Source organism: Dermacentor silvarum, chromosome 6 (genome assembly GCF_013339745.2).
Source record: "Dermacentor silvarum isolate Dsil-2018 chromosome 6, BIME_Dsil_1.4, whole genome shotgun sequence".
Lineage (NCBI taxonomy): Eukaryota > Metazoa > Arthropoda > Arachnida > Ixodida > Ixodidae > Dermacentor > Dermacentor silvarum.
In genome coordinates this window covers 90,291,125-90,316,239 of record NC_051159.1, presented here as the reverse complement: position 1 = coordinate 90,316,239, position 25,115 = coordinate 90,291,125, and the positions used below count along the sequence as shown (strand labels likewise).

Genomic DNA, 25,115 nt, shown 5'->3' with positions numbered 1-25,115 from the left:
GCATGCCAGCAGTGATAATGCGGTAAAATGAAATCTGTTCAAACAAACCTTCATTGCATTTATCATGCCAGGACGGAAATGGTACGAGAACAGCATCACGGGTGGCCGCGAATCAGACCAGCACTCATGTAGTACGGCCGGCAGAAGACTATCGTCTTTCGACGACATTTGCAGCGAAGCACGCAGATACGCGGCCATTTTTATTCTCAGGTACTTCTTAATGCAGACTCAGCGCATGCGCGTACTCATTGCTCCTTTCTGCACTTTAGCCATCACGTCTCTTTCCTCTCTTTGGCTAATTATAAAGCAAACCGATTTTACCCTGTGTGCATAAGGTTTATACACGTAAGCGCTATTCTATTTATTTTGTTGTAATAAATGTCCTATTATATTCAAGATATCCACACTGATCTGAGTGAGAAGTGCAACGTCAGGGGCCCTTTGAAGCTACAGTTGTCTTCCGCTCCACTAAACCTGCCTGCTGCTTCCACAATCCGCGTCAGTTGCCCTTGAAAATCGGACGCTCAGAAATCACTCCAAGTGTTTACCCCAGCCAAAAGGACGCGGTGGTGCCCACTGGACCTACGTCAACGAACGGCTAAGAAGGCGACGCTCTGAGACACTGTCTCGCGCTTTTGTTGCAAACGTCGGCTTCTACGTCACCGGCCTGCTCTTAGTCGGTCGCTGACGCTGCCATTTCTGTCCGAGCAATTCGTCTCTATTCATATTACTGTGACATGTTAATTTGCAATAATATGACATGAAACACACGCCATTGTAAACAACTATGGCGCCGATGACGCGCTGTGACGCGGTGCGCAAGTGCATGTATGACATTCGAGCTCCTCCCTATTTTAGATGCGAAGCACCTTACGGTCGGGGCTATGTCACTCACTCCACCGTGTGGCGTCCACACCCCTACTGCGCATGCGCATCCTCCTCTCCTCTCCTCCGGGCATTCATGCGCATCCTCCTCCCCTCCTCTCCTTTCCTTGTCTCATCTGCTCTGCTCTCGGCATTCCTCCTCTCCTCTCCGACGCTCCTCTCCTCTCCGGATTGCGCAACAAATGGCAACACCTGCGGCTCCGCGCGCGATAATGCGAAGCAGCTTAGGTTAGAGGCGCGACGGTAGGCGCCCCGGAAGCACCGGCAACAGTCACCAAAGCCGCGTGCGTTAGGTGCGAACGCGGGCAAAACGCCGACGGCGTCGACAAAAGTTCTGCGCGTTGCTGGTGCTGCTGCATGTCCAAGTTTATACAGCTGAATATAAACTACCTTGAGTCGACCGCATGGCTGCTTCGCATACTACTCAGGGTTCCCCTACGGGAAGATGGCGTAATTTTTTTTTCTTGCTGGGGAGTAGGGCGCACGAGAGGGTTAACAAGGTGAGTTTCATGCCAAGCGCGGGGTCAGTGGAGCTGTTTGGAGAGACATGCCAACAGAAAGACGGGCAAGATCGAATATTAGCAGCACGTAAAAAGAAAAAAAACAACAACAAATGCACACGTAAGATGGTAAACAGAACAAGCGCTTGGCATTTCTGCGTATCTTATTTCGCCACCGTTTCTTTACGCGCTCCAGATTTGAAGTCATGCATCTTTTCTAACCTGCCCAATCTGCCGCGCTTGTCAGATTGCAGAGAACATAGACATAGAGGAAAAGTTAAATTTCAGGAGAAAAGGCGTCAGGGCTCTTTCGCCACCCGCCTCAGTGCCTGCATCACTCACTCGAAGAAATACGTAAATCCACTCCCAATTATTCGTAATAGAGCACTTCTTTTCAATTCGGGTGAGTCGAGCGGGCAGCCTTCATGGAGAGCATTTAGGCCCACTCTACAAAAGATTGGCACTCCTACGGCAGATTTTTCACATATGTGGTGTAATCGGCACTTGTAATACTGAATTCAATATTCAACCTGTAATGCGCAACTATAAAACTCGCTATTTACGGCCTGATTAGAGTCACTGTCACGCGTACCAACGCGGCGGTGGAAGCGCTTCTCCGTGAACGGCTGTACCAGAGCAGCGGCGCCAGAGCGGGCGCGAGGAAAACTAGGCCCGAGACGCCGTTTCGGCGCTACGCAGCGGGCCACACCTCTTTTTTTATGTAGCAGCCATGGTAGAACGATGGGGGACCTATTTGGGGACAGGAGCAATCTTGCTACTCTCCAGTCTTCCGGCAACACTTCTGATGACAATGACTGTTGAAAAATAGCCCATAACATCGTGCTCACATTTGATTACATCGTCACCAGACGATGATGTAAGTTTTAATGAATCAGTTAGTTTCTCAATGCGGTAAGGACCAAAGGTAATATCAGGCATGACTGCATGATCCAAATAAGGAAAGCGAGGTAATACTTTAGCAGGTTTAATTGTGAAGACGGAAGAAAAAGCACGGTTAATTTGCTCAGCAGTGTTGCGATCGGGAATACGATGGTTTTGTTCATTAAACAGAGCTAATGGCTGGGACTTGTTAGGGTTAACAACCTTCCAGATTTTTTGGGGGTTATTTCTTAACATAGTCGGCAGCGTTTGAAAAAAAGAAGTGCATTTTTTGGGGGGGCTAGAGCTTCGAATTCTTTATCTGCAAGGTAATATTTATTCCATACGCTTGCGTTGTTGAACCGTTTAGCCGAGCGAAAAAGCATTTTCTTTTTATTGTTAATACGCTTTAGTGTGATGTTAAACCACGGGGATAAGTGTTTATTTGGTTAGGGTGATAACGGGTACGTACTTTGCGAACACATCGAGCATTTTGTTTTTAACAAGCAGTCAGTTAGTGTCGACAGAACGCATAAACAAACTGGTGTGGAATGAAGCAGCAAAATGTGCAAGTTCCGAGTGAATTGCCGAGTAATTCCCTTTGTCATACAGTCTGATCACTTTGGTTATCTTTGTAGGTTGTGTAAGCTGACAGGAGTACGATGCATGGATTATGGAATGATCACTAAGACCAGGCAGATGCGTCATTGCACATACTTTGTCAGGATCAGAAGTAGAAATGAGGTCGAGTGTGTTAGAAGAATTAAAACTTTGGCGTGTAGGTTCTGTGACAAGTTGCGTTAATCGAAAGGTTAGGCATGAGTTAACAAAATCGCTTTCGGTACTGTGTTGCGAAGTTGCTGATGTCAGGTTAGTCCAGTTCATTGGGGGGAAAGTTAAAATCACCGAACAGTAACATCGGAGAGTGGTGATGTAATTCAGTTACCGAATGCAATGTTTCGTGGATTTCTGCAGCAATGCTAGGATGATTACTAAGGGGGCGATAGCAGACTGCGATTATTGTGGGTGGGTAAGAGACACTGCACAGGACGAACAGAATTTCTAGCGAGCACGATGTCTTAATTTCAGTACACTGAAGGTCCTTATGTGCGCCAATGAATACGGCGCCACCACGTTTGGTAGTTCGATAATGCCTGAAGACATTGAAATTAGGAAAAAATGGCGGTATTTCAGAGTCTTCTACTGTAGAGTCAAGCCATAGTTCAGCAATTACGATTAGACCACACTCTGTTGTGTCGGCAAGATTACTGAGGGCGTCAAGCGTCGGTGAAATGCCCCCTTGTAATGTTAGTAAAAACAAGCGCAAAAGAAATTCTTCTTGGAGTTAGCATTGCTGGGGCCTAGACATTTAAAGTACGAGGGACAACCTTTTGGTTGTTACGATCAAACGTGTATGATTTGTTACCAATAGTTACCTTCTCGTGTCGGAGCTTGGACGGCTTCTGTTGTGTCTTGGCGAATTCGACTGAACGCCTTCTAGCTTCTAGCTATACATATTTTCGGCACCGAAGCATAACCTCAGCCTAATTCCACGTGTAAAAAATGGCAAATTTTCAGATGTAAGCGTAGATGTGCACATTTAAGTCCGCGAAAATTGCGTGATTCGAGTTGCTAGAACATGGGGCCTGCAAGGGAATCCGTCCTTTCGCTTTAATGCGATTAGCATTCTTAGCGTACTTCAGCCACTTTCTATCTATCTAGCTAGCTAGTGATTTGTCTGGCCTCCTTACGACAACGTTTCAAAACACTAGTTGTCACAAGGGAAGAATGCGAGAATGCACCCCTTACCAGTGGTACTAGTGGTACCACCGGTACCACCTCACGGTGGCACCGTATCACCTTGCGGCTTTTACAGCTGTTTTAGACTGCACAATATTCGGGATTGGCCACGAACACAATTAGACAGTCACAATAAATTGTGGTTTGTTCCCAAAGAATGTTAAACTCATTAAAAGTTCCTCCCCTATTTGCAGTAAGGCAGCCCACAAAAGAATTACAATCCAATTTCGATCCACAGCATAAGCAATAAAAATTGACATTCGCCGCTGCCTCCGCCTCTAACCAAATTGTTAGCAATATTAGCGCAAAAATTTTTCCTGCGATTTGTCTTGCACGGTAGAAAATTAGTGTAATCATGCACTATATGACGTTCTCGCAAGACTTGTGATTTCACCGGCTTTGTTTAGCATATTAAGCCCCTATGACTGGGCAATATTTAGAACGTGGCCTCATGACGAAAGCATTATGCATCGTTGATGGTTCCTCAATCTCTATTGTGCAGTTATTAATGGAATATTCCTTGTTTCTTATTGCGCATTCCTTACCGGGTTCAAACTCTAGCCGCCGCTGCTGCCTAAAGGTGGTCTTCGGGATGGCAAGCGCACACTCGAACACGTACTCCATGTGACCGGACGCGTCCAGCGTGCGGCTGTCCAGCGCATACGTCAGGCGTCTACATGATGGCCGGCAGCACCTCCAGCGAGAATTAGAGGAGCCAATCTCGCTGGCGCCGAGGCCATGGGTCGTGACACGTGGTCCCGACATCTGCTCAGGTACAGGAACAACGTCGGTTGCGGGAACACGCCATCCACTTCGTATGGCAGGTTCGTCACATGCGCCGACACCCGCTAGAAAGTGAAGCCAAACCTCTTGGGAGGAGCTGCTGTTGATAACAAAATACGCAAAGTGTTTCAGTGAAGTGTACGTGAGCGCGAGGTTGAACGCCGAAGGACGCTTAAGTGTGGCTTCTTGGGTAAAATAGAAAAGCAGCTGAATGCTACACCAAGAAAACATCGCGTATATTGCCGTACGACCTTCTTTGTGTAACATTTGCGTAGGCTTTCGCTGTTTAGCCCAAGACGCGATGCGCTTGCTAGCTCAGGAACCTGCTAGCACTCATTTCTGTATCCTTGTATGCTAGGGCTACGCCTTTCTGTCTCTCGAGCCTGCTGCGTCATGCTGTGTCTTTTCTATTCATGGTGGTCTCAAACCAATCGACTGTTCTGCCAAACATTGCATGAATCAACTAGCTGCAAAGCAGCCCGTGAAGCACAAATTAGTTGGTTAACGCTTACGGAATACTTCGCAAATGTAAACAGGTGGCACGTGCCGAAATCACAGTGTGCTGCTTCCGTCAAGTCTGCTTGAAATTTTCCATCTCCTATGCTAGGCTATGCTACGCCACTACGCTACCACGGCAGGTCATTGACATTCTTGCGTCCTAACATAATTCATTCACGTTTAACGATCCGCTAGACTTCACCAGTGCACAGCGGGTAGTAGCTATAGAAGCACAGTGCCTTCAGGCATAAAGCATGGCGCCGTTAATCCTACGCAATAGTTGTAGCTATGTAGACAAATACTGAATCTTCAGGAAGCAATGAACGTAGCCGATATTTTCCTCAACATGTTGCTTGTTCTTCTGATAGATGGTCTATGTTCTGAAATGAAGCAGCCTCCCTGACTGCTTATTTCTTAATGGAGGATTATTGCTTACCGTACTATCCCCTGCTACGTAATGGTTCTAACTGATCACGTTCCGGTCTTATCCCACTCCGGCCCCCATTTCATTCTACCATTTTCTTCTATTAAAAATAATATTATATTATTATTATATTTTATTCGCAATAAAAGGTTCCCAAATGCTCCATCGTTTATACGTAAATCACTGATATTTAATGAGTTAAAGACAGATAGCAAAGTTCGGAGACTTGGCGCCCTTCAGCCTTCCCTCTCTAACGCGTGGACGCAGCGCTGCTAAGCCATACGCAATGACGTTAGAAGAAGTTCATTACGTGCCTGGATTAGTAATGCCAGCTGCATCGAAGGTTATTCAATGCATTCGCACCATGCGCTGGGTATGTGCGCAGATGACTCCTCCATCCACCCTTTACCTTCCCCTGCTTTTTGCTCCACTCCGCCCCCCCCCCCCCCCCTTACTCTATGAGGCTGGCACTTTGCGTAGAGAGGCACAGTGAGGACAGCTTGATTTTGCACACGGCCCCTGCTTTCCTTCACCGCTCTCCTGGACTTTGGACGCATTGCTAATAAGCCATTGGGAATAAGCAGCCGGAGCTGCTGCACCACTGAACGGCGCTTCTTTAATGAATACCTGGCTCCTGCTGCTAATTACTCTGAACGCCATTTCGCGCATGCCACCGGCGGGAGAGGAGAGGGGGAAACGCGCGCTAGCCGCATCGCAGTAAGCGCTGCACTGTCCATAGGTACGCGCTTTTCGAGTCGAAAGCGAGCCGAATGCGATGGAAAGAGCAAAGCTTCGCCCGTGAGAAACTTATTTGGGCGGGGAGCATTACGGGGGATCGGCGCTCAAGCTTACTCAAAGTAGCATCTGAAGTTCAATGGGCGCAGGTAAATGAAGTACGCGATGAGCGTGTGTATTTTTTGGTATTCCGAAGTTAGGACTAACGAAGCGGATATAGACGAGGAGACTATGGCAGCTCGTTACGATTTTCAAAGGTAGAATGTGATTCACGTGTGATGGTGGTAACATCGGTAGACGAAAATGCACTATAATTGCGTGTAACTGTTTTCAATCTTTGCGGGTCGCATTGATAATAAGTAACTATACCAAAGTTCTGTAACATTATGGTGCGAACAGAATTATTTTTTACTTATACGTATTCACCAGCTAATAATTGCCCAACAGCTGCAATGTCGAAACACTCAACATTAAAGAGTCCGTTCGGAATTTCCCTTCACATAACTTACTTCCAGGTACTGCTGTTCCATGTGACGTCTCCGACAAACCAAATCTATGATATCCTGACGTATTCCGCTCACAACATTCGAATAAAATGACAAAAATTTGATCTCATCATTTTTTCAAATAATTTTTGTCATAAAAGGCAGCTCGACAGGAATTAGCGAGATCCTTTTCTGTGCGCCGAGTATTGCCTTTTTTTTTCTTTGGACTTCAGCAAACTCTCTTCCAGTCGGTTCAAGGGCATCCCAGTGAGAGCGACCCACATGTGTTCGAATGTGGTGGCCTACGAGTAAAACGTTCTTACGCATTCAAAAGTTATTACGCATTTCTTGCGCATTCGGAAACCAGAAAGGGCGAAGAGAAGCCTTTTCACAGCAGTACCTACAAGATCTCTGTGCACCAAAGCCTGCAAGCGTTCATTGCATGTACCCTGCATAAATAGACGACGATTCGGTCACATGATTACAGTAGCGAATATTCACAAAGCGCCTACGCAACAAGTTCCGACATGTGTCATGACAACTCCATTGCAAAATACCGGAGACGCAGATTTAGGACGCGACGAGTGATACATACTACTAGTGGGATTTCCTCTCCACAAGAAAAATTAAAGCAACAGAAAAGTCCTGGCCTTCTTGTTACCTTTCGTTTTTCTTTAATTTTTTCCTTTTTTTCTTTTTCCCCACCCAAGTGTCACCTCCACCAAAATAGGTCCCCGCGTACTCCTCGAACGACGCTCTGCGGCAGCTCCCAGCGAGCCGGGGTTATAAATCATGCTCGATTAGCGTGTCCCGGTTTCGCGAATAGTGATGATGTCTCTAATGGAGTAACAATGAGTAATGGACGCCGTTTCCGGCTATAGGGCTGCCGAGTTTAGGCAGCAACATGATGACACGTCCCCTCTAACACTACTCTTGTAGCACCTACACGTATGGCAGCCACTGCCGTTGCCGCATAGACTCATTTCCGATGTAACGTTCTTTGCTGGTGCGCACAAGTTGGTTTCGCAAGCAGCTTGCACACATTTTGCGACGACATATACGAATCGCCGCCCGCGTTGTTACCTCTCATCGACACATGAAAAACGTTGCCCCCACTTATTCGGGAGTAGACCATTGAGAAGCGTAGGAGAGATTGTTTCTGCAGCGTCGATGTGATTGGTCAACAGAGACGAGCCTCTTCAAAATGACAAAGTGCTGACGACAGAGCAAGTGATACAAAAAGGACAGAAGCGCTGACTCTAAAAATAGTTTTATTAAAAGTCTTAAAGTATATCAGAAACTAATCGCATGTCGCTTATCTGTCTTTTTATGAGTGTACGACTCCGAAAATAATTTAGTCGCTAGTCAGCGCTTCGGTCCTGCTCGTATCACTTGTCCAGTCGTTTGCTCTGTTCTCATGCTGAACTTAGAACAACAAAAAGGCAAAGCACACAGGAAGGGAAGGCTGTGTGCGTTGTCCTTGTGCTGCGCTAATTTTCATCATGTGCAACGCAAGACAAACTACACCAACAATTCATTCTAGTTTGCTGCAACAATTTTTAATCACCATAAACGGGATGCATTCGTCACTCATGTTATTCTCTTTTCTTTTCTTTTTTTCATTATATAAATTTTTTTCAAGAAAGTAAGCAACGATTTGTAGAGATTTTTTTCATATTCTGCATTTGTCACCTGCAGACGTTCTGTTCTAAACAAAATTTCGTTCGCAAGACGCCATGTAGTGCGAAACATGCGTAGCTTGCAATATAAAACATTGATGTTGCTACAAACTTCTTTTTTATCTGCTTTGACATGTGAAAGGTTTTGGCGGTAAAGGAAGCTGCGAAAAAGCGGGTAACACCACAGAAGCGCGATACCTACAAAGGATTACGTGTGTTGTCTAACGATGGTGCCCACTCTGCAGGAGGCACTTCTCGAGATGCTTATCTATAAAACCTTCTTTATCACTCACCTCAGTTATTGCTTTCTTGTTTGGGACACTACATCTGCCACTAACACTAACCATTTCTTTGTTTTACAGAAAAAAAATTGCTCGCCTCATTTGCGACGTTCGCTTAATTGGCCCTTAAAACCCCAATCCAAAAAAAAAAACTTGGTATTCAGAAATTCACAGATGTTCTTATCAGCTAGCTCTCATATATATAAATAATTAAAACAAAGCAGGTTTCTATCTGCTTTTGCGAACCTTGAGAGACGCCCTATAACCTATAACGCCGGCACCCGGAACTATGGCTTGTGCCCCATAGACGCGCAAATTATGGAGGACAAATGGCGCATCGCTTACTTCACAGCTTGCTGAATATTTTTGATGCACAAAACTTCTACCTTAATGAATGTACTCCCTCTGCTACTCATAATACATGCTCAAGTGATAAATAAGGCCTTTCTAGGTCAATTTCTCCTTCCTTAATTGAACCTGACGTTGGTAAAATTTATTTACTTTGTTTTCCGATATTTTTGGTGCGAAATCTCTGTGCACGTCGTCATGACAATACTTTGTTTTCCTTTTTTGTACTCACCTTTCGAGATAACTGGCTCATAGATTTTTTTCTTCTTTGCTTTCTTTATAGTTTAATTCATTAATTTTATTCATTTATTAATACTGACAGCTTTGCAGGCTATTACAGGAGTGGAAGAAAATCACATAAGTATACATAGGCATAAGCTCAACAACTACATCCGACATAATATACAAACAAATGTACTGGACTAGAAAAAAAAAGCAGCTGAATTACAGAATACACAAGTTGAGGTAGGGATTTGTGCTATTGTCTAGGTGTGCTGTGGTGTACGAATGGTACGAGGCGATCAATAAAGACATCAAGAGAGTCACTTCTCACGATGGAGTTAGGCAGCTGGTTCCATTCTTTAATTACTCGAGGAAAAAAGCTGCATTTAAAACAATTATTATGAGAGAGTGGCACAGGAATGTACATACTGTGACGATGTCTAGATGGTTGGTCGGGGTGAACTGTAAAGTACTGCGTTGTATTAAACTTAAAGTGACCGTGAATCAGCGTGAAAAGAAACTTCATCCTTTCAACCTTTGTTCTGCCTTCAAGAGTTTCAAGGTTTGCTTGTTTACATAACGCGGTCGGTGAATATATGCGGCGATATTTATTATATATAAAACGGGAAGCCACTCTCTGCACTTCTTCTATTTTTGCTACATCAGATGCGGTGTAGGGATCCCATACAATTTTTCCGTATTCAATAACTGGTCTTACCAGTGTTATATAGGAGAGTAATTTTACATCGGGAGTTGCATTGCGGATGTTACGGCTCAGACCCCAAATTACCCGATAAGCCTTGGAGCACACATTATCTATGTGCGTATTCCAGCGTAGGTCGGAAGTAAAGGTTAAACCGAGGTACTTGTGCTGTTGCACTCTATTAACTTCGTTACCTGCAATGATGAAAGGGTATTTCATTACATTTTTCTTTCTAGTGACGGACATGATTACTGACTTGTCCGGATATAGCACCATTTGCCATGTGGAGCACCATTTTTCTATTTCTTGTAACTTAATGCTTAGCTTCTCTTGGTCACTTGGCGATTGAAGTGTGTTGATACAGATGTCTCAGTATCTGCCATTCTATTTTTTTTAATTTGTACTGCCTCCTACCATTATGATTTACCTTCGCGATTAGGACTAGTGAATTCGCCGCTTCTGCCGACTTTTATCCCAATGCCCTAGAATCATGCACATTGTTATGAAAAATAAAGTTTATGATTGATTGATTGATTTCTGATTCCTAAAATTTAGCCCCATTTCAGCTTCACAAGACTAGCCCGCACCTGTTTTGGTTTTTCCAGAGAGCGAGAGAGTGAAAAAACTAAAGATAGAAGGCCGGCATGTTAACCATAACGTGGCTGGTTATGGGCTGAACGGTTGGCGAGTGGGCTGCTGAAAAGTGCGATCACTAGACGACGGCCGAGGCGCAGGCTCTACTGTGCTGGTACTGTGCCACTTACAGTGCTTGTACAGGAAAAGGTTCTTGAATTTGCCCTCTGTTCAGCACAGATGCACTAATGTTTCTTTCACTACGCGTACATAATGCTAATCAGGTATGCGCAATACAACATACAAAGCTTACTTCTAGCATGCTTTCTTGTGTACGTGCAAGAAAAGCGACGGCTGATAACAATAGCAAGCAAGTAACGTGCTTCAGAAATGTAGATTGAGGACGTTACTCGAACTGTTTGATAAATTAAGCTAAATTAATATATCTAAGAATGCCGCATAATGCTTTAGAGAAGTCACTAATGTCGCCAGCCGTTTATTTACCATTATAGTTTTTATTTGTAGCAGCAGCAGCATCGGCGTCGCATGAGAATTGCGTAGACGCTCGCGGTGCCTCGCGGCTGGCACACTCTGACACAGGCTAGCGTTCCGAAAGAGATTAAAAATGCTACGCTAAGAGATCTGGTGTCGGTTTTTGTTCTACTGCGAGAGCCCGCAACTTTACCGGTCTACGTGGTCGCCCGTCGCCACAGTTTGGTGACCTCGGACGTGATGCTGCCATACGCTCCTGTGGTAAAGACGACCATGGACCAGACCAACGCTACGAGAGCTCAAGGCCAGAACCCTTCCGACGAACGCGGTGAGCGCTCCTGTTCGGCCATCACCATCCGCCTCCCACACTGCTGGGAGCAGCATCCTTCGGCGTGGTTTCTTCAGGCCGAATCGCAATTTCAAGTCGCCGGTATTCGCTCTCAAGCCTCAAAGTTCCATTATGGCGTTGCAGTGCTCTCGCCCGCGGCCATTGACGAAGTAGCAGATTTGTTGAACACCCCATTGTCTACCGCCGCCTATGACGATCTCAAGGCAGCCCTGCTACAGCGCACAGCAGCTTCACAGCGTTCTCGCATCCAGCACCTTCTGTCCGCTGAAGAACTCGGCGACCGACGCCCTTGTCAACTTCATCGCCGAATGAGGCAGCTTATCGGAGACAACGCGAGATCTATCGATGACACGCTGTTGCGCGAATTGTTTTTGCAACGACTCCCAGCTATCGTGCAGATGGTCCTGGCGACCGCCTCTACCATGGATCTTAGTGGACTTGCCGCTTTGGCCTTCAAAGTCGTGGAAGTAGTTACCCCAACCACGGCCGCTGGATAAAAAAAGGTGCGGCCTGCCGCGTGCATCGAAAACGATGTGATCCGCCGCGGCGCCACACGTCGGGGGCTGTTGTCTGGCTTCGGCATAGCAAATGCGTCAGGAACGCGCTTGGAACGCCGTCGCGCGTGCCCGCCGACGGCGCGCTCCTTCGCCGATGACTAGCGCCGTTCGGCCCAGCCAAGCGGCCGACAATGCAACTACGGCTGTCACATTCGCTCCCATTGCAACGCGCCCGACGCGGCAGGCCACACCTTTCTTTTATCCAGCGGCCGTGCCCCAACCATCGCAGCCACGCCATCGTCTCCGGGTAACACAACCGCCCTGCAATACCTTCCCTGCTCTTCAGCAGCGCAATCTCCGCTCGACTACTTGTGTGAGCGCCTGGAACGCATCATCTGTGGAGCGGAACATCGCCGCACGTCATCTCGTCGCCCACGCAGCCGTAGTTCCAGCAAATCAAGACGCACGGGCACCCGCGATGAAACATCAACTACAACGTCTGGCCTTTGCTACTACCACCGCAGTTTTAGAAACGACGCTTCGTCACTGTCGGCGTTCCTGCGCTTGGCAGGGAAACAGGCTGGCCGACCTCTAACGGCGACGAGTGGTCCTGCCCAACACACAAGTCACCTTTTCTACATGACGGACAGAGTTACGGGACAACGGTTCTTAGTTGACACAGCAGCTGACGTCAGCATTCTCCCCGCCCGCCGCTCCGACCGAAAAGCGACACCTGTGTCGTTTTTGCAAGCCGTCAACGGCACCAGGATTCCAGTTTTCTCGTCACGCTCCGTCATGCTAAACCTTGGCCTTCGACGAGCGTTGCTCTGGATTTTCCCGGTTGCCGAAGTCCGTCGTGCAGTCATTGGAGCAGACTTCTTGCACAACTACGGAGTCCTTGTCGACGTTCAACGACGCCGTCTCATCGACTCCGTGACCCAGCTATCCATTCCCGACGTCCCATCATCATGCACATCGCCGATCGCGCCTATTTCTGCCATGTTGTACGAACCTTTCGCCGCGCTCCTACGCGAGTTTCCCACTTTGATGCGCCTGCCGGACTGGACACAACCGGTGCAACATGACGTTTGCCATAACATCGTAACCTCCGGCCCACCAGTCTTTTTCCGACCCTGGCGTTTGTCCCCGGAGAAACTCAAGATCGCTCGCGTGGAGTTCGAACACATGCTGCAACTTGGCATCATCCGCCCTTCCTCCAGTAATTGCGCATCACCACTTCACAAGGTGCCTAAGAAGACGGGAGACTGGCACCCATGCGGTGATTACCGAGCACTAAACAACGTTACAGTTCCTGATCGCTACCCTCTCCCGAACATTCAGGACTTCACGGTAGCATTGCATGGTGCGACGATCTTTTCTAAGATCGATCTCGTTCGCGCCTATCATCAACTACCGGTCGCTGAAGAAGACATTCCCAAGACCGCCATCACCGGTCTTTTCGGTCTTTTTTAATTTCTCCGCATGCCATTCGGCTTACGGAACGCGGGCCAATCCTTTCAGCGTTTCATTCATTGATTCCGTCACCCGAGGCCTGCCTTTCGTTTTTGCATACATTGACGACCTTCTCGTCGCAAGCTCTTCCGCAGAAGAAAATTTTCACCCCTTGCGGTGGATCTCACGCCTTGCCAGTGAAGGAATTGTCATCAACGCCGCCAAGAGCGAATTTGGTCAACCGGAAATCGAGTTCCTTGGTCATATCGTCGACGTAACGGCATTCGACCAGTGCCGTCCAACATTCGCGTCACTGAAGACCTTCCCCGACCGACCACACTCACCAAGCTTCGCCAATTTCTTGGATTCGTCAATTTCTACCACCGATTCATCCCCGATTGCCCACGACTTATGGCTCCGCTAGATGCTTTGCTGGTAAACAAACGTAAACAAGTGCTTCAGTGGACTGAAGAGGCCACCGACGCTTTCACAAGAATCAAGTCTGCGCTCGCCGACGCCACGTGCTCAGACACCCAAAGCCAGATGCGCCCACTGCCATCATAACCGATGCTTCAAACACCGCCGTTGGTGCCATTCTGCAGCAATTCATCGACAATGCGTGGCATCCACTTGCCTTTTTCTCCAAGAAACTGAAGCCTGCGCAGTCCCACTACAGCGTGTTCGGCCGTGAATTACTCGCCGTTTACCTGGCTATCAGACATTTGCGACATTTCCTAGAAGACCGTGCATTTACTGTCTTGACAGACCACAAGCCCCTTGTGCACGCAATGAGCCGTGTGGCGTCCTGTTACTCGCCCGCAAGAGTCGACACCTTTCCTACATCTCTGAGTTTACAACAACGTTCCGACACATCAAGGGCACCGACAACGTTCAAGCCGACGTTCTGAGTCGTGCCAATGCCGTTTCCACGTTCATGTCGGGGCCTTTCATCATCGATGTCGACTTACTTGCCAGTCAACAGCGTGACGACACCGAACTTCGTGCATTCCGGAATTCGTCAACGTCCCTGAAATTGGAGGACATCGTTGTGAATCCAGATGGTACGTCTGTCGTCTGCGACACTTCTACGGACGCACCTAGACCATACACTCTGGCATCCCTTCGCAGACGTCTATTCGAAACCGTGCACAACCTGTCGCATTCTGTCATACGCGCGACACAGAAGCTCCTTTCCAGTCGTTTCGTTTGGCCTCGGCTAAACGCGCAAGTTCGCGATTGGGTTCGCTGCTGTTTGTCGTGTCAACGCTCCAAGATCCAGCGTCACCCCATTCCGCCTGCCAAGTCTTTTCTTCCACCGGATGCTCCTTTTGACACCGTAAACCTGGACCTCGTCGGCCCTTTCGCACCTTCGAAAGGTTACTGCTACCTGCTGACATGCATCGACCGCTATACACGGCGAGAAGCTACACCTATATCTGACATCTCAGCGTACACTGTTGCAGCAGCTTTCGTGTCTACATGGATTGCAAGGTTCGGCTGCCCATCCACAATAGTTACCGATCGCGGTCGGCAGTTTGACTCAGCAGTCTTCAACGAGCTACTAAAACTACTCGGAACGACAAGTTTTCGAACGACTGCCTACCACCCGCAGTCCAATGTACTTGTTGAACGTTTTCACGGGCATATCAAGGCATCCCTTATGGTGCATAAGGGATGCCAGTACACGCCACGTCATGTGGACTTTTCATCGTTCGTCGAACTTTCCTCCTCTCTAGTTGGGGGGGGGGGGAGGGGGGGGGGCTCTGTAGCGTCAGCAGCATCGGCGTCGCATGAGAATTACGTAGACGCTCGCGTCTACGCGAGGCACGAGCGGCTGGCACGCTCCGGCACAGGCTAGCGTTCCGAAAGCGATTAAAAATGCTACGATAAGACATCGGGTGTCAATTTTAGGGGCGAAGCACCTTATGGCCGAGCCTTGTCCCCCCACTCGTCGTCGTCGTCCGTAGCTCTGGTTTGCATGGAGTCCGCTGGAGGCGCAGCGGTGCACAAGGCCACATAGGCGCTCGTTCCCGACGCGCGCTTTCTTTCTGTTTTCAGCCATGGATGATAACGGTCGCTTCTGATAACGGCGCGCCCGCTATGGATGAAAAGGCGAGAGTGACGGCTCAACTGCAAGCCGAGTCGAGGACTCGCAAAGCTGCCGCAGCACGGCGACGCAAACAACAAGCGGACCCGGAGTCAAGGGCGCGGGAAGCTGCAGCAATACGGCAAAGCCGGACAAGCGGACATGGAGCTGAGGGCTCGCAAAGCTGCAGCAGTACGGCAACGCCGGCAAGCGGACTGAGAGCTGAGGGCTCGCGAAGCTCGCGCTTCAACCGAGCATCGGTGCCACCAACCTCAGGTAGAGAACGCTTCCGGCGTTTTGCTTCCGCTTCCCGCTCTCTAGCCGCCTCTGGGTCCGCTTGCCGGCGTCGCCGTGCTGCTGCACTGATCACATGGCAGTCTTAATGAAGGCAAAATGAAGTCCGCACCTCAATACCATATGCGACCAATAAAGCAACATTGAATATACTGTACACATGTGTTGTCACTCATTTGCATGTTCGAGTGGGCAATGTACGGGGAATTCACGGTTACCCGAATGATCCCCCGGTGCTTCGCCCACTCATTATCATTCCCTTCGGGAATATGCGGTGTTTTTTGTTTTCCTGCGACAGCCCGCGACTTTACCGGTATACGTGTTCGCCTGTCGCCGCATATTTAATTTTTTTTCGCATTATGTAGGCCAATGTTTGTAATAAATTAAATGGATTTTTGTGACAACATATAAGAGACAGCTGAAAACATATTTTCAGTCCTTGTATTTGCATTTTATGTTGTTTTATTTTCAGTCATTATAAGAGAATTCAGGACCACAATAACTTTCTTTTTTTCTCTGTGGCAGTTTTGTCGTAATAATGAGCATAATAAATAATGACCATAATAAATAATGACCATACATGTCAATAATAACGACCCTAATAACAATAATGACCATAATAAACGTCTACGGCCTTGAAATACCCGTTTATGGCACCGCTCGTCTTTCTTTAATCACGAGCCACCGTAAATTTCGCACCCGGCATCTGATGCACAGGTACACAGATCATAAAATTAATTCGTTGATATTTTTAATAATGAGAATTAAGTGTCACTGTTACATTATGCTGCAACCTCAGTAATTAGCTAGGCGGCACGACAGATTAGCTGACTCGAGTACACTAATGGTGAACCGATGGTCGGTGATGCATGCCTACTGCTTGATAACTTCGGCCTTCTAAGAAAGCTTAGTGCCTTTCCCCTCTATGAAGAAGGACTACCAGCGAAGCATCAAGACAAAGCATCAAGACAAAGACACCCGGATCCACCTTAATCCTCTTTCATCTCCCTTAATCCACCTAGCCGACCTTGATCCGTCTTAATGCACCCTAAACCACCTTAATCAACCCTAACTCTTAATCCACCTTAATCTACCTTAATCTCCTCCATCAACCATAATCGAATTTGATCCACCTGAATCCACCGTAGTCTTCCTTAACCCACTTTAAACCTCCTTCAGCCACTTTAATCCACCTTAGTCGACCTTAATCCATCTTAATGCACCCTAATCCACCTTAATCAACCCTAATCCTCATTTATACACCTTAATCTAGCTTAATCAATTTAATAACACTTAATCCAACCTAATCCACCTTAATCCTTCTTCATCCCCTTTAATTTGGGGATTGGTGGGTAGACTACCTCCGCCGCGGGTCGACCCGGTATTGCACTATCTTCGGGATCGGCTCACTGTTTCCTCTGTCGACGGGACTTTTTTCTACACACCCTGTCGACGCACGCAATTTTGGTCAGAACCTAGCCAAATATACCTATAAAAGTAAAAAAGCGCTTGACAGCCAAGACAAGCCACATTGCGTCGGAGGCTCCACCTACCGTAGACCGTTATGAGCTTGGACTCGGAGTCTTGTCCCGTGAGCGACATGACGTGGAAGGAGTACCGGCCGCTCAGCTCGGTGGTGGGCCGCACCAAGTTGAGCGAGTAGTAGTGAGCCGTTGGTGAGCGAGTATTCCAGGTTGAGGCGGTCCTTGAGGCGACTCGACACGAACCGCTTGTTCAGCTCGGGGATCCACTGGTAGATGGGCTGTGGGTCGTTGTTGAGGAACCACTTGATCACCAAGTGTTCGTCCTCGTGGTTCACGTTGTACACGCAGTCCAGAACCACCGAGTCCTCCTCGGTGCCGTTCTGCACCCATTTGGGCACCAACGGGTGCAGGATGTGAAGGCTAGACGCCACTGCAATGACGAGGGAAAAAATAGGGCAGCTATCGTTTGTATTCGAGTGACTGATGTGTGCGGTTATTGACGATTGTCGGTTAAGCGAGACTACGCGGCGGGCTAAATATAACTCTTGTCGGCCACAAAGGATCAGTCACGAAGAAACTAAAGGAGCATGCGATGCCTTCTCTTTATAGATGTCTGAGAGTGCAGCTCTAAATTCCCTAAAATGTATGTTAATCTTTTCTTTTGTACAAGTGACAACTCCTCCTACCCCCTCTGGGGGAGTGGGGTAGGAGCCCATCCGGTTTCTGTATATAATAAAGTCTTTTTACTACTACTACTACTACTACTACTACTACTACTAGGTAACCGAAACATTACTGTTTGTATTGTAAGCCATGTTACCTCTCCAGCAGAGCAGGCAAGACAATATAATGACTGTTGCTTTGAGCTACGTTATGCCTACTGCGAGTGCCTTTACGCCGCATGTTTAGCATGTGCTTAGATTGTACCCTTTAAGCCAGTGCTTTTATTTTATTTTTCAGCCCAGTGGGAGGCGAGTACAGCCACAGTCACTTTTCGAAGTTATCGTTGGAGGACCACGTTTCCCATATTGTAGCAGCGCGATGGAGCTTTGAAATTAAGAAAACAATAAAAGCGTTTGATTAACTTTAAGAGAAAAAAATGAAGCATTTGTCCCCTAGGGCTTTCGCAAGAGACTACCGAGATAATAAATAATATTATGAAGAAAGGAAAATGATCACTACTTTAGGCAGTTCGGTCAGCTGATATGTATGCAATGAGACCAGATAGACTATGATTTATAAAAAAACGATCAGAACCTGAGGTAGTCGCAGCTGTTCTCATACAATATTGAATAAATGAATGAATTAATGAGCTTCCTTTTCGTGCGGAAATTACCTGTCTTCGATCCGGGCCTTTGTTAACTACTGCTGCTGTGGTTAAAACGCTTTAGCCGCATATTTATCGCACCTGCAATTGTAAAGGCTGTTTTAATAACTCATCTGTGACCATGAAGGACGCAAAAATAACTGCAAAAGGTACCGAAAGCTCAAAAGCAACCAAAATTCCTAATTTCCACAGACAGGCTCGACACGCAAGCATAAAATTCTAGAGGCTGTGTGGGACAATCACCATGCGTTCACACTTCCAAAGCTTCACGATAAGACAATGTCTGATAACAATCAAAACGTTTCAGCTCACGAAGCTTTAAAATTTTTCGAAAGCATTTGTCTGTACAGCACGTAAGTAAAACTCAATTTCCGCAGGCATCCCTCATGCAGCCATCCTGGAATCAGTAATAACACCCAACAAGAGACCTTTCGCAACTCGTACAGCAAACTGCAGGCAAAAAAGCAAACCGACGGAAACTTTGAATATTGGAGAACAAACAGACAATCGTCGGTACATGATCCGCGGGCATCACTTCTAGGAATCACTATATCTTTTATTTCTTTTTTCATGTGTTTGCAGGTTGGAAAGAAAGATGATACGACTTGGTTAAGAACAGTAACGAAATGAAAAAGAAAAGAAGACCGCGCGCTGTCGTGTCTATGTCAGCGCGATATAATGGATAGGAAAAGGGCAAGTGCGTTCATTCCCCACGCCAGGCTTACAACAAAGCAAATCCCTTCGTAGTCGGTTGCACGAAAAGATGTTTGCTTGTGTTTCTCATTTGTGTTTCAGCATTTTTTACTGACGTGTTCTTGTGCGTCAAACACGCCATCTCATTTTCGGCTCTGAAGCAAGAGCGCAGAAGTAAATAGCATATTAATAAATTAGCCTATTCTCGGTGCCTTTTTTTTTCTATTACGCTGTGTTGGTACATGCTAAGAAGTCGCTCGATAGTAGGCAGCCGACTGCTCAGCGGCATATATTATGAATTGGGTCCGCATGGGACAAGATTGGCTGCAGCCTTTGGTGTCGTCACTGTGTTTTAGAATTAAGGGGCAGCCTTTCTACATCCTTCTTGCACCTGCACCTTGCAACCTGCGCGTACTCATAATTATTTCGCCTGCTTTGATAGATTGACGGACAGGTAATAAATACAGCTGGTGGAGGGGGGGTATTCTGTAACGGTTCACCTAGGAGACCTGTCCATTTCATCTGCTGCTAAAAATTTGATTCCTCCTCACGGGTTCAGTTACGGCCAGTCAGCGGTGGTCGAAATAGACAATTCACCAGATGGACATTTACAGAATACCCACTTTCCCGGTTTTTTTTTGCGTAAGAGAACTCACTATTTTTCTAGTAACCCAGCAACGGTGACGTCGCGCGCGTCTTCCGCTGTGATTGGTTGGTCTTTTCGGCAACAAAACAGATACGCTGTAGCATCCACGGTAACGAAAACCCGGCGAGGATCGCAAAGAAAAGCTAAGCTTTGCTTTTTTTAGAAACAGACATCCACCGATATTGATATGTAAAACTCCGAGAAAAACGCAAGGGAGCTGCTCCAAAACTTCTGTTAATGTTTAGAATCCAACTTGAAAGGCATTCACTACGAATGTAGTAAACCGCGTTGACGGTGAATGTCATCGCTTCTAAACTTGCGGTATTTTAGCTGACATCACTAAAAATGTATTTACTATGCTTACGATCCTAAAACAGCGCAACAATTAAGACCGGACTCCACAAGAATACTTTAGCAGCATTTAATTTGATATAACGTGTAACGCTCGTGAAAGAGAAGGAAGAAGCGCACATGGGAGATCAAGAGGAGAGAATAGGTAGAAGTGGCGGCCAGATCAATGATGTTTCATTAAACGGAATGTTACATAAGGTTTGTCGCTACTGAGAACCGAGGTCTCCGAAGCACGACAGGAATTTGTAGTGTTGCGTTTAAGTTGTGCTATCTTTCAGAAAATTTGCCGTTTTCACGCCCTTCCTGTCTTTTTTTTTTTTGTTTATGTCGCGTTTGTATTTTTACTCACATTCGCTGGTTTTCTTTTCTTTTTGTTTCGTGGAGTATTACTTAAATAACTAGAGCTGACCAGCGCCGAAATTACGACAGCTGATAGTTCAGAAAGCATCCCTATACTTTGTATAGCTGTTTCGTGAGACTCATCAAAGCTGTAGCAGACTTTTCAAGCCATTGTCAGTATGACATTTTTAAGTATCATAATTCTATCCTGTCTAGAATACCAAATGCCAAGAAAGCAACAACAGGTGTACCGCAAACCTCTTGCGCTTAGCATTCGAAACAAACTTCACGTGGCCCGAATTGTAACCTGACCGTCATAAAGGCCGGAGACAAGCAAGAGCACAAGCCCTAGCTCGACTCTTTGGCGATGACACATCGGACACACCGGTTCTTTACACCGACGTGGCCAGGTATCCACAAAGACGTGCCCTGTGTCAAGTCGTACTAGATGGCACAGACACTCTGATAGCTTCGGCCACGCTCAACACTAAGGACAATGGCACGGCGGAAGAGGCTGCGATCACCCTAGTCATCGTACACGCTTCAACCATACCGGCACCGGATGGACCCATCACAGTGGTCACTGATTCACAAACCTCGTGCAGGACTTTGGCACAAGGGATGGTGACACACCCTCCACACACCGCATCCTTGCATCATTACACCTCACAGCGTTAAGAAGTGTGCGTATCGTCTGGACACCTGACACGCCTCTCTCCACGATAATGAACGCGCTAATGCGGTAGCCTAGAGCTCGCTCACCGGGTGCCACTTGAAGAGCCGTCCAACCCAGACGACGCACCGACAGAACCACTGCACTACACTGAAACTCTACAACATTACAGAGATAGCAAGAGACACTTCCCCCACCACACCTATCTCTTAACGTAGAATATGCCGTCGCATGGCGACAGCTACAAACTAATTCAGTCCACTGCCTCTTTTACCTTCATCTCTTCCACCCCACCCAATATCCCTCATACTGTCCCTACTGTGGAGCAAAGCCCACAGTATATCATTGCACCTTAGAATGCTCACACCCTCCGGGCTACTCCCCTATTCCTTCACCTTCACGTTCCTCCTGGGAGACAGCGCTGACCAGCTTAGACCCGCAAGAGCATCGCCGGCTAATCCAGTGGGAACGCGGGGTGGCGCGAGCTAATGAGGCCCTGAACTAAGGGCTCCACCCTAGGAGGAAGTCACCTGACTCGTTAACGATAAATGTTTTCTTTGTCTCTCGGTCTCTAAGTATCACAGTAAATGAAAGTTCATTCAAATGGCTTACTTAAGCTTTTCTGTTCATCACCATTCCCAAGTAGCACTTTCAACATAGCACTCCAACTTTCCAGATTGTGTCAGTCAATGCTGTTTAGAGTGTTTCGATTGCAACATACAACTTGAATAAGCAACTCTAGACGAAGGGCATCAGATTTCTTTTTTAATACATTATCCACCCAATTGCCCTCAAAACTCCAGTCGGTAACGCCATAGACCTTTAGAAACGTTGTGAAGCGATCACAATGCGGTCTGATCTAAGCCGGTTTCCTATACTGTGGCAAATCTTAGTTATTTTTTAGCACGATATTAAGTGAAATATTACGGAAAGGGCTCATCGTCGCACGTTTTTACGCCTTCCACAGGGTGAATTGTCAAGCCGCTGCTTGTGTGTTATCCCACTTGGCGTTTCGTACCTATCCAGAGTTTCAACAAACTGTTTAAACCAGTGGTTTCCACAAGCAACTCCTTGAAACGTTTGGCCTCCATGCGCTTGTTTTTCTACGTTTAGATAACTTAAGTTTTTATAAGATCAAAACGTACCTTTACGTGTAACAATAGTTAAACAAGTGCTCTTTTGTCACTGTAGCTTCGTAAATATTCCTAAACGAAAAAAAAATGTAATGTACAACTGTGCTTTCAAGATAACGCGACGTGAGGTATGCTTCACGAGGCTCTCACACGACCACGAGGTTTTCCTTTTAACTTCTAAAAGGGCACTCTTCATTTTAGAAGCATTAAAATATGCACGCGAACAATAGAGCACGCATTTTCGTGAATTTAATTTTTTTTTCTAAGCAAGTTGAATCTTGTGCACCAGCTGGAGAGCAGAGCAGCGATTTCCTGTTTTCCCACACAAATGCGATGAGAGATTAGGAGACTGTGATGCAGGCCCCCACCAAAGAAATTCTTCAACCCAACGAAGTTCGCCAACTAAGTTCGCAACCGCGCTTTGTTATGCTCGCGCAGAGCGCCTAACAAAGCAACGGGAAACAATGGTCAATTCCTAGAATGAATTCTGTTGTTAGGAAAGTGACCTAATTAACACTGTTGTTGTTTCCTCGCCTCACCGAATCTATGAAAAGGTTTGTTAATATACATTATTGCGTATACTAGGGATGCACTTACCGTACGGCATAAGCTTGCAGACTAGAAACAACCAAACGTTCCTGATTTGCGAGCCTGTGAGCAATGCATGCTGCGAAACGGCTTCACCGTAACTCATCTAGGCCCACGTTAATTCACGCCCAAGTACGAACTCGATTTAGAAAAGTATACTCGGGACTTTCCTCTCAGCAGGAGCGTCGAAACGTTTAAATTCAAAGTTAATCGCCAACATTGGCCAACGAGAGCGCTCCCGGCATCCCCGTATATTCCTAGTTCTCAGTTTCAGCGTTTTAAACACCGCACCCCTCCCTGCAAACGATGTGGTTGCGTTCGTTGTGGGTTCCTGCCCGACCAGAAGTTATTTATTCGAGAAGATGAATTAGGCGGTGGCGTGAGCGCAGAGGGGACACGGGAGCGGCGTGCACGCGAGTTCCCTGCTACCTACATTCGTGATGGCGGCGAGCCTCTGACAGAGGGGCGAGCAACCAAGAACGAGTGGAGGCGAACTTGCACTGCACTTGCCGTGAAAACAGGAGAGAGGCGAAAGGGAGAGGATGTAGAGATCCCCGCTCGTAATAGGCCCCGTAAATCAGAATAAATATAACATGAGGAGGAGCATCCAAGGGAGAACAAAGGGTGCGAACAGTGCGGCGACCCCCCCGACCTGCGCCCTCTGCGCCGGTTTCTCGGCAAATTGCGAAGGCGGTGCGGGGTGAAGGGGCAGACCCCGCTTTTCTGTAACATACTCGCTAGCTGCACAGCCAAGACCGTCGGAACCGCCGAGGGTGGGTAGCTGCGCTGCAAGGAAACGATTCAAAAGTGGCAGCAAGTAGCGGCAGCAATTTGTAAGTAGGTGTATAAAGCACGGAGCTGCTTCTTTGTAGACAGTGCGCCGGTACTGCAGATGTGGCACGCCTTTAACAAACAATCCCGGCCTACCGTGCGGGAAATCTGCCTCGGCGTCTTGTCTTGCTTACCAGCGTCGGCGCCTGCGAGGATCTGGCATGACATATGCATGATACTTACGTATACGCGCAAGGGGATCAGCTAATTTCTCGGTATATACGAATCTCGGTGTGGTGCAGGTAGCAGTAGTATTCCGAGAACGTATACCACGGCGCCGCAGGTTCGTTCTTCCCGCATTGCAATTAAGCGTAGTTCCCTACACGACGCAGTTCCTTCGCCTGCTCCCCTCTCTACCTAACCCTTTGCTTTACCCTGGCTTTCTGCTCTACCGAGAAACGGAAGCAGCCGCTAGTCGCAAAACTCGTTCTTCCCGCGCCCGTCCTTCTCATCTATTTTTAATCTGGGGGCCGCCGTGAGTTGTAGTTGCTCTTTTCCCCCATAATTGAGGGGGCAGGCCTTACCTCCGTTCTCGCTAGCCCTTGTTTCAATCTCTGCTATTCACCCGCTTCCCCCTCTACCCGCATCCCGTTTGACATACGGCGTACACCCTTCTCAGAAGGGTACCATAGGCAGAAGACGGAAGCTAGACAGAAGTTAATTGTGTCTAGCTCTCCCTGAATACGATTTGCCTGCCCCAGTCATGCCGAGAAACCAGTGCCAAAGGACGATGACTCAGGCCGCGAAATAAGTTGAACACGTTAAATACCTTGAAACACTCCGCATTTCGTAGTCTCATTACAGTACTCTAGCAGAGCATAAAAAAATTGAAGTAAGAAAATTCGCGCAATAACGCGACCCTACGCGCTACAACGTTCAAAGCCGGTCGCACAATTCACAAGCCCTTAAGAAGTTCAGCAGAGCACTGAAGGCCTTGAGTACCGAAGCCCGTCTAGACCAGTGTCCTAAGACTTTTTCCTCTGTGAGGGGGCCATTGCACAGTTTTTCAAGCGCAGTCGCGAGCACTTTTCTTGCCACATTGTAGCGGGGACTGTCACAGAGGAGGTGCTTGATTGTCCCCTCGC

The 25,115-nt window shown here is 47.3% G+C and overlaps 1 pseudogene; it reads right to left on the bottom strand.

Moving 5' to 3' along the window:
- Nucleotides 1-1,392: 1,392 nt before the first annotated feature.
- Nucleotides 1,393-24,204, bottom strand: LOC119456781 (uncharacterized; annotated as a pseudogene).
- Between the last annotated feature and the right edge of the window lie 911 nt (nucleotides 24,205-25,115).